This window comes from Oncorhynchus masou, chromosome 23 (assembly GCF_036934945.1).
Source record: "Oncorhynchus masou masou isolate Uvic2021 chromosome 23, UVic_Omas_1.1, whole genome shotgun sequence".
In the NCBI taxonomy this organism is placed as follows: domain Eukaryota; kingdom Metazoa; phylum Chordata; class Actinopteri; order Salmoniformes; family Salmonidae; genus Oncorhynchus; species Oncorhynchus masou.
The window spans coordinates 36,535,743-36,546,349 of record NC_088234.1 but is presented as its reverse complement, the minus strand read 5'-3'; the positions used below and the strand labels follow the sequence as shown (position 1 = coordinate 36,546,349).

The 10,607-nt window shown below is 40.5% G+C and overlaps 1 protein-coding gene across 1 annotated transcript in view; it reads left to right on the top strand.

The window, feature by feature from the left end:
* The first annotated feature begins 3,975 nt into the window (after positions 1–3,975).
* The window catches only part of cdh23 (cadherin-related 23), a 688,999-nt gene continuing 682,367 nt past the window's right edge, over positions 3,976–10,607 (top strand). Inside the window, exon 1 of the mRNA XM_064931960.1 lies at positions 3,976–4,391. The gene's annotated coding sequence lies outside the window, so the exon portion shown is untranslated. The remainder of the gene's footprint in view (positions 4,392–10,607) is intronic.

The following is a 10,607-nucleotide window of genomic DNA, read 5'->3' as shown; positions in this document are numbered from 1 at the left end:
GAGCTCTGGACGGGCTAGTTCTTATAGAGAATATACTCCAATAGACTTGCAGCTGTGATTGCTGCAAAAGGTGTCTCTACAAAGTATTGACTTTGGGGGGGGGGGGGTGATTAGTTATGCACGCTCAAGTTCTGGTCTTATTTCTTGTTTGTTTCACAAGACAAAATATTTTGCATCTTCAAAGTGGTAGGCATGTTGTGTAAATCAAATTATACATTTTATCTCCAGGTTGTAAGGCAACAAAATAGGAAAAATGGGGTGAAGACTTTCGCTAGCCACTGTATATCCCCCACTACTGCCAAGCCACCTCTTTTGCTGGATGCAGGGAACAAGTGGAGACAAAGTGTGGCCACAGTAAGGCAGCTCCTAGTGTGTCCAGGCATCTGTGTCTGTTGAGGATTCCCGTTTTCTTTTTGCGCTTGGTTGTCCATGTTTACCATGCTGGGTGTTCGGATGACCCTCCGACATGTTTTGGCGTTCAAAGCATTAGCAGTATTTGTCAATAAACCCATCGAGCCTTAAAAGTTGTTTTGGGTTGTTATCCAGCTTTTATGTTATTGCTCGCGAGTGAGCAGATCAGCTTCTTGTTTTGTATGTCAGTAGTCAAGTTGTCAAGATATTGGACTTTCAAGAAGCAAAGTGTAATTTGCCACATCATCATAATGATGTAAAATGCATAATGTAGATAAATCGTATCTTAAACCTTAACTGCTGACATGCAAAACATTTTGGGACTGTATTAACAGTTGACTAATGAAAGAAATATATTGACATCAACCACACACAGCAGAACAAATAATATTGGTGCAGTGCTCCAGTGGATACAAAGTAGTATGGCTGCATGCAAAGACTGCAGATACTCTTAAATGTGGTGCGGGGCTAAGCTTGTATTTCTAAGCATAGAGTAATGTGTCACAGGCACCAGTGTCTTTGTACCTACATAGTATATTACTTTGATGAAACTTTTCTCAATTATGACTGGTTTGTGACATTGGACTGTTGTGTGTTTTCAGTCGGGAGGCAGCTGTGACCTGTGGTTTGTTCATTGAAAGCACCATGAGGATAAATAATGGAGTACATGCAAAAAAAAACATTCTGGTGGCACACAGCCAGCTCAGCAACCCTGACTATGTAAGGTGTGACATTTCCAGGTTTGGGCTCAAATTAATAAAAAAATGATCAGAACTACAGTATGTGTCCTAGTGGACCAGCATCTTCATGGCAACTATTCTGACTCACACTCGAATCTGGACCCAGATAATACCTCCAGTGAATCAAAAGAACCAAAGTACCTTCCTGTTTGTATGAAAAGTGATCCCGATTCGGGTTCACAGCAGCTAGCTGACCAACAGACTTCTCACGGGAGTGTGAAGACTTGTGGTCACATGTTGTCAGTACATATTCAGCAGAGTCACTGCCCATCTTCTGAAAATGTCTGAAACCCTACCTCTTCAAAGAGCAGTACCTTGCCCTGAACGTAGTCACTTTCAATAGCCAACTACCACCCGGTTACTCAACCCTGCACCTTAGAGGATGCTGCCCTATTTATATAAACATGGAACACTGGTCACTTAAAAAATATGTACATACTGTTTTACCAATTTTATATGTACAGTGCCTTCAGAAAGTATTCAGACCTCTTGACTTTTTGCACATTTTGATACGTTACAGCCTTATTCTAAAATGGATTAAATTAAACAAATCCTCAGTAATCTACACCCAATACCCAATAATGACAAAGTTAAAACAGGCTTTTAGAAATGTTTGCAAATGTATTCCAAATAAAAACAGATACCTCATTTACATAATTATTCAGACCCTTTGCCTTGAGACTCGAAACTGAGCTCAGGTGCATGCTGTTTCCATTGATCATCCTTGAGATATTTCGACAACTTGATTGGAATCTACCTGTGGATTGGGAAAGGCACACACCTGTCTATATGAGTTCCTACAATTTACAGTGCATGTCAGAGCAAAAACCAAGCTGTGAGGTCAAAATAATTGTTTGTAGAGCTCCGAGGCAGGATTGTGTCGAGGCACAGATCTGGGGAAGGGTACCAAAACATTTTTGCGGCATTGAAGGTCCCCAAGAACTCAGTGGCCTCCATCATTCTTAAATGGAAGAAGTTTGGAAACACCAATACTCTTACTAGAGCTGGCTGCCTGGCCAAAATGAACAATGAACAATCGCCACCCCTCAATAAAAAGCACATGACAGCCTGCTTGGAGTTTGCCAAAAGGCACTGGTCTGATGAAACCAAGATTGAACTCTTTGGCTTGAATGCCAAGTGTCATGTCTGGAGGAAACATGGCACCATCCCTATGGTGAAGCATGGTGGTGGCAGCATCATGCTGTGGGGATGTATTTCAGTGGCAGGGACTGGGAGACTTGTCAGGATTGAGGGAAAGATGAACTGAGCAAAGTACAGAGAGATCCTTGATGAAAACCTGCTCCAGAGCACTCAGGACCTCAGACTGGGGTGAAGGTTCACCTTCCAACAGAAGAACAACCCTAATTACACAGCCAAGACAGAGCAAGAGTGGCTTTGAGACAAGTCTCTGAATGTCCTTGAGTTTTCCAGCCAGAGCCCGGAGTTGAACCCAATCAAACATGTCTGGAGAGACCTGAATATAGCTGTGCAGCAACGCTCCCCATCCAACCTGACAGAGCTTGAGAGGATCTACAGAGGAGAGACTCCCCAAATACAGGTGTACCAAGCTTGTAGCGTCACACCGAAGACTCAAGGCTGTTTTTGGTTTGTCATTATGGATTATTGTGCATGGTTGAATAGGGCTGTAATGTATCAAGAGGTCTGAACTTTCCGAATGCACTGTATATAGTGTAAGTGGTCAGACATCTGAGGATATCCCCCATCAAGTTGGAAACAAGTTAAACGGATAACCATAGTTCTGACTGCAAGTCCTAAAAGTCAGGATAGGAAGAAGAACCAAAACGGCGACATTAAAGTGTGAGGAATTAAAGTGTGAGGAAACCCACAGCACCACAGTCAACATAAGCTTATCTCACCAACCGGACAACAAAAAGAAAAAGGGAAATTAGACTTGTTGTAACCAATGTGGGAAAAGCGTTTACAACCAAAACTGGTACACTCGGGAGTAAGGTTAACAAAGCTGCAGCAACTGTTGGAAGAAGACTGTCAAGTTACACAAGCGGATTCACACTGGCAAGAGGGCTTGCAGCTTCTCAGTGTGATAAAAGTTTTGTCCAGAAGAGGGCATTGACAGACCACAAAAAGAGACTTATGGGATCAGCCGTTTGTGTGCACTCTGTGTGGGAAGAGCTTCAGTTTTGTCCAGAATCTCAAAGAGCACGAGACAATACACTCAGAGGAGTAGCCAAACCACTGCACACAATGCAAAAAGAGCTTCAAAACAGTATAATACTTCAGGATACACCAGCGCACACACTCAGGAGAGAAACCCGATTGTTGCTCACACTGTGGCAGAGAATTTGGCCACTTGAATGCGGTCAGAGTGCATGAGAAGCTGCACACAGGAAACAAGCCTTTCAAGCTTGAGCATTGTTGAAACGAGCTCCAGTCTGGCTAATTACCTCAATTATGTATTTGTTTATTTAGATTATAAGTAAGCAATTATAAACTGGGTAGTTCTAGCCCTGACTGCTGATTGGCTGGAAGCCGTGATATATCAGACTGTATACCACAGGTATGACAAAAACATTTTTTTTACTGTTTTATTTACATTATAATAGCAATAAGGCAACTCTGGGATTTGTAGTATATGACCAATATAAGTATAGGCCTATTGGTTACCTGTTTTATGTAATTCAAGTAATCCAGTTACATGTTCTATTTAAGCACAACCCCATAGGCTGTTCTTATCCATACAGCCATTAGCCGTGGTATATTGGCCATATACCCACGACAATTACCCAAGATGCCTTATTGCTATTATAAACTTGTTACCAATGTAATTAAAACAGTTTATAGCTCATAGCTATAGCTCATCAAAATCATAGCTCTGTATATGGTCTGGTATACCACGGCTTTCAGCCAATTAGCATTCAGGGCTCAAACCATCAGTTTATAAAATGCTACAACACAGGGAGAAGCAAAACGGGAGTTGGTGCAGAAAAATTGTAAGTGCGCACCGAACAGGGCAGCGCGTGTCGGAATTTTCTGTAGCCTATGCTGAGGTGAAGTTGAAGTGGAGAGCCAGAGCCAAGACGTGACATTTTCGACTGGAGGTGGAAAAAGTGTTGTGAGAGGGAGAGAAGAAGAGAGAGAGAGAGGGAGAGAGTGGAGCGTAAATAAGTAGCCTACCTATAGCGTTTACTTTCCTAACGCATCACAGCAGGACCGTGGATCGAATCTCAAGGCACTTAGCCCCTACGGACAAGGACAAGGCAGGTAAGATTAGATGATGAAGATGTGATAATTAACTCAATTTGTTTGCGTTAAAGCAATCGCATTATAGAGCAATGAGCACAATTCATTGAATAACTGATACTTTGATGGTTTTTGTGTACTGTGCCACCAAACCGATTGATAGAGGGTAGCCTATAGGCACGTTTTTGGGCTGCTTATTTCTGGACTTGCTTTCTAGTAGGCAGGGCAAACCCGTTTTGGTGATTTCTGGTATCTCATCAAAATCAATCAATCGCAGCACATGTTTGGACTCATTCAGAAATACCATTGGAAATGAATGCTGAAAGTTCTATTTATATTCCTAAAACTTAAGTTGAAAATGATGCATGCTGTCGCTGTTTCCTGTTGACAAGACATTTTGAGAAATAGCCCAATGTCAAAACACAGTTTAAGGTGTCCAAATCAATAACCAATATGCAGAAACTGTTCATGATATTGAAAACATTTAATATAATATATAATAATATATAACATAATATAATATAAACAAACAGTTTCTGCATATTGGTTATTAATATATATATATATATATATATATATATATATATATATATATATATATATATATATTACAAGCACCTTATAAAATGCACACGTTCCAAAAACCCTGTTTTGACAAGTGGCAATACATCACTAATATCGATTAGGGGAAATCAGGTTGTACGTCCTGTTGAAAGTAACACAACTTAAAATCCACATGGAAACTGGGTATATTTTTTACACACTGGTTGGGGAACAACCTGAAGAAGACAGTTATATTTTAGAGTGATGCATTTTGATTTGGAGGTCGCCAAAAAGGAAAGAGAAACGCAACACTTATTTGTCAATCACTCATATTGTTATGACCTTGAAATCAGTTGCGAGAGGGGGGAGATGAGGTTGCACGTCCAGTTAAAACTATTAAACACAGCTCAAAAACCCCACGGAATCTGGGAATAATGTGTACATCACTGGCCTGAGGACAATTTGTACAGCTCAACATTTGAAGTGTTGCACTTTGATTTAAGTGGGTCGCCAAGGTTGTAAGTGCAAAGCAACACTTTTTGTTAATCACTTTAATCGATATCTCGATCAAATCAATAGAACAGGGGGCAAACGTGTAGCGCTGTTTAAACTAACACTATTCAAAGGCCACATGGAAACTTTGAATAACCTATACATGGTTAGTTAGATGAGAACTTATAGAAGGCTTATATCTATATTGTGGAAGGTTAACTGTTGATTTCGGGAGGCTTCTATCATGGAAAAGGGAACGGGACACTTTTCTGTTAAACGCATCACGACGCATCATAGGATATCAAAAGTGACAACGATTGGCTGCTTTTTAAGTGGTTGTTTGACTGTTAAATCCATGTATTGGTGTGTGGAAGTGGCGACCAGTCATTCAGGGCAGGTGGGTGTTTTGAGCCCCACATTTTTAGCAAAAAAATATACATAAATACAAATATTTTGGGCTTGCCAGTTTTGCATGTTATTTTCGCATTAATGTGTCACATATCAGTTTGCAAACAATGTAAAAAAACAATGTAATATATATATATAATTGAGTTAATAAAGCTGCATACAAACTAGGGCTGGGCGGTATACCGTAATTTACTATATACACCAGTATTTATGCATGGCTCAAGGTCATTGCCAACAATGGGTATATAACAAAGTATTGAGAAACTTTTGTTATTGACCAAATACTTATTTTCCACCATCATTTGCAAATAAATTCAAAAAAATCCTACAATGTGATTTTCTGGATTGTTTTTCTCATTATATCGGTCATAGTTGAAGTGTACCTATGATGAAAATTACAGGCCTCTCATCTTTTTAAGTGGGAGAACTTGCACAATTGGTGGCTGACTAAATACTTTTTTGCCCCATTGTATGGAGCATTGATTGGTCTGATCTTGACAACATCATACTTTCAAAATCTTAGCTAGCAGTCATCATCATGAATCAAGTTGACAATCTACTTGCAAATTCATTTCAATCCTTGTCATATGAAGAGAAATTAAGGATAACACTTATCAGTACTCATCTGTCATTGGACTTAAACATTACACAACAAGTTGGGAATAGCAAATTCAACAATGAGTGGTTTGGAAGGAACTGAGCACAGCACAACAACGTGAGTCCAAAAAGGTATTGTATGCTGCTGCTTAAATTATGTAATATTCCAGGAGAGATGTATACTGTAACTAAGAAAGTTACTAAGTGTTTGTTGTGTAGTAAGCTGTTAGTATCCCATGTGCCTCGCGCTAATAATTCGGGCCCTTTTCCACTTTTAATTAGCCTATAACCTGTTTTAGTGAAATGTAATCATCGAATATTGTAAGAGATTTCATTGTCTGCTTATATGCCCCCGTTATGCATCCTATGGTTCTGACTTGGGGTACAGGGAGAATATTGTTAGAACAGCCCATGTTCTGAATTCTGTCGCTCTACATTTCAGAAGTGCTTAACAAATAGTTCTATTGACAACGTCCATCCTAGCTTGCTCATTAAGTCAACATCGAAATTACAGATGACCTCATCTGCTCGTCGTTCCCTTATGCCATAGTTTGTACATCTCAATTGTCAGTAGAAACCACATTTGTTTAAACAAGTCAGCCATATCAGCTATGTTTTATAAAAAGACAGTAAATGAGGCTAAATGAACAGTTTCGCTGCCAGACAAGGTTCCGCTGATAGCAAGGTGTTGGGACAGATTTATGTAGGCCCTAACAGTTTGTGGACACCGTTAGTCACCTTTATAGTGCAAGTAATTATTGTTTAGTGTTGTGTAGTGGCTTTGCTGGAATTAATAATGATTATTATTATTATTGTTGCCCCACCAAAGATTTACATGCTAAAATCGCCGCAGCTGTGGCCAGCGACTTTTATAGAGACCTCTCAAATTTTACATGCAATTTTCTGGCCATTTATTTAACGGACTAGGCTGCAGGGTAGCTTAGTGGTTAGAGCGTTGGACTAGTAACCGGAAGGTTGCAAGTTCAAATCCCCGAGCTGACAAGGTACAAATCTGTCATTCTGCCCCTGAACAGGCAGTTAACCCACTGTTCCTAGGCCATCAGGGCATTAATATCCCTAGAAAATATTCCTATTCATGAAAATCACCAATGAAATATATTAGCCTTTTCTAAATCACCCTTTCAACTCAGATTTTCAAAATATGCTTTACAGCCAAAGCTAGACAAGCATTTGTGTAAGTTTATCATAGCCTAGCATAGCATTATGCTCTGCTAGCAGCAGGCAACATTTTCATGAAAATAAGAAAAGCAATCAAATTAAATCATTTACCATTGAAGAACGTCAGATGTTTTCACTCACGAGACTCCCGGTTAGATAGCAAATGTTCCTTTTTTCCAAAAAGTGATTTTTGTAGGCGAAATAGCTCCATTTGTTCTTCACGTTCGGCTGAGAAATCGACTGAAAAATGCGGTCACTACAACATCTAACTTTTTTCCAAATTAGCTCCATAATATCGTCAAACATGGCAAACGTTGTTTAGAATCAATCCTCAGGGTGTTTTTCATATATCTATTTGATAATATACCCACCGGGACAATTGGTTTCTCATTAGAAGCGATTGGAATAATGGCTACCTCTGTACTTTACGCAAGATTTTCTGCGGGAGCCATCATGTGACCACTTGCTCAATGTAGCCCCTTACGGCTATTCTTCAACATAAATGCGTAAAAAATATGTCACATTTCTGTAGACACCTTGGGGAATACGTAGAAAGCGTAACCTCATTCGTAGCCCATTCACAGCCATATAAGGAGTCATTGGCATGCAGCGCTTTCAAAATATGGGGCACTTCCTGATTGAATTTTTATCTTGGTTTTGCCTGTAACATCAGTTCTGTTATACTCACAGAAAATATCTTTGCAGTTTTGGAAACGTTACAGTGTTTTCTATCCAAAGCTGGCAATTATATGCATAGTCTAGCATCTTGTCGTGACAAAATAGCCCATTTAAAACGGGAATGTTTTTTATCCAAAAATGAAATACCGCTCCCAGAGTTTGAAGAGAGGCTCCTCTGTCCTCCACTCGTTACCTGTATTAATGTCACCTGTTTGAACTTGTTATCAGTATAAAAGACACCTGCCCACAACCTCAAACAGTCACACTCCAAACTCCACTATGGCCAAGACCAAAGAGCTGTCAAAGGACACCAGAAACAAAATTGTAGACCTGCACCAGGCTGAGAAGACTGAATCTGCAATAGGTAAGCAGCTTGGTTTGAAGAAATCAACTGCGGGAGCAATTATTAGTAAATGGAAGACATACAAGACCACTGATAATCTCCCTCGATCTGGGGCTCCACGCAAGATCTCACCCCGTGGGGTCAAAATGATCACAAGAACGGTGAGCAAAAATCCCAGAACCACACGGGGGGACCTAGTGAATGACCTGCAGAGAGCTGGGACCAAAGTAACAAAGCCTACCATCAGTAACACACTGCAGTGCCAGACGTGTCCCCCTGCTGAAGCCAGTACATGTCCAGGCCCGTCTGAAGTTTGCTAGAGAGCGTTTGGATGATCCAGAAGAAGATTGGGAGAATGTCATATGGTCAGATGAAACCAAAATATAACTTTTTGGTAAAAACTCAACTCGTCGTGTTTGGAGGACAAAGAATGCTGAGTTGCATCTGAAGAACACCATACCTACTGTGTGTGTGAAGCATGGGGGTGGAAACATCATGCTTTGGGGCTGTTTTTCTGCAAAGGGACCAGGACGACTGGTCCATGTAAAGGAAAGAATGAATGGGGCCATGTATCTTGAGATTTTGAGTGAAAACCTCCTTCCATCAGCGAGGGCATTGAAGATGAACTGCTGTGTTGTCGTTCGCGCGAGGTTAAGCTTCAACTCTCATTTGCCACTGGCCTTGGTTCAGCTCCACTATTGCGGAACGTTGTCGGATGAGCTGACTCCAGGGTTGCAGAGGGCCACGTGGTCCTGGTGCTATCTAGTGATATCATTATGATAGTAGTTTGGTGTAAGCAACGCATACCCTCACCCCCTGTATACTGTATTGCTGGGTGTATTATCATAATGCTGAGTGACAGGTGTGGCAGAATTGCCAAGTTACAGAATAGAACAATATCTGCTTTCGGGGGTCACAAGCTTCAATTCTGTAGTTGGCCAGTGGATGAAATGGCCAGTGCAGAACCGTCTCCAAGACCATTTGGGATTAATTTACATGCACACACTCCGCGACATTATCTGTGACTCAATATAATATGAAGTGCTGCTACTCCTTTGTTTTCTCCTTATCTTAGAAATGAGTGTAGGAGAAAGAAACATTAGCTTATTGTGTATCGTTTCCCTCTCTCTCTCTGCAGTGTGGAAACAGCAAACCTCTGACAGTCGCTCTCTCTCGGAGTGTCTGTCACTCTTGCTGAATCCACTCAAAATACGCGAGGGGGAAAAATATCATTTGAAATGAAGGGGCCATATCTGACCATCTCTGTGAGCGACAGGCTCAAATGAAACACGATATGAGGGATATAGTAGCAATGGCTTGCAGATACAGTGAGATACAGATACAGTGTCCAAAGAGTAATAAGGGAGGGAGCAGGGTGGAGTTTACTGTATAGCAGGGGGGAAAAAAAGGAAGAACGAGAGAGTGGCATAAAAATAGGGCAAGTTTAAATCTCCCTCTCCTTATGGAATACCTAGACAGGATAGTGGAGTATGGGGTTGCATCCCAAATGAAACCCAGAATTTTTTAAAGTAGTGCACTATAGAGGGAACACATCGTAGATGTGCCTTCAGATAGAAGCAGGTTGAAAGCCTTCACATCAAACTCTCTAGAAGTAATCATCTATGTCAAGTAATTTCTTTAAATCAAATAAAGTGTTATTGGTCGCATACAAATATTTAGCAGATGTTATTGCGAGTGTTATTTATTTTAAGAATGTGAAATGTCAGAATAATAATAGAATGATTTAAGCTTTTATTTCTTTCATCACATTCCCAGTGGGTCAGAAGTTTACATACACTCAATTAGTATTTGGTAACATTGCCTTTAAATTGTTTAACTTGGGTCAAACATTTTGGGTAACCTTCCACAAGCTTCCCACAATAAGTTGGGTGAATTTTGGCCCATTCCTCCTGACAGAGTTGGTGTAACTGATTCAGGGTTGTAGGCCTCCTTGCTCGCACAAGCTTTTTTAGTTCTGCCCACACAATTTTCTATAG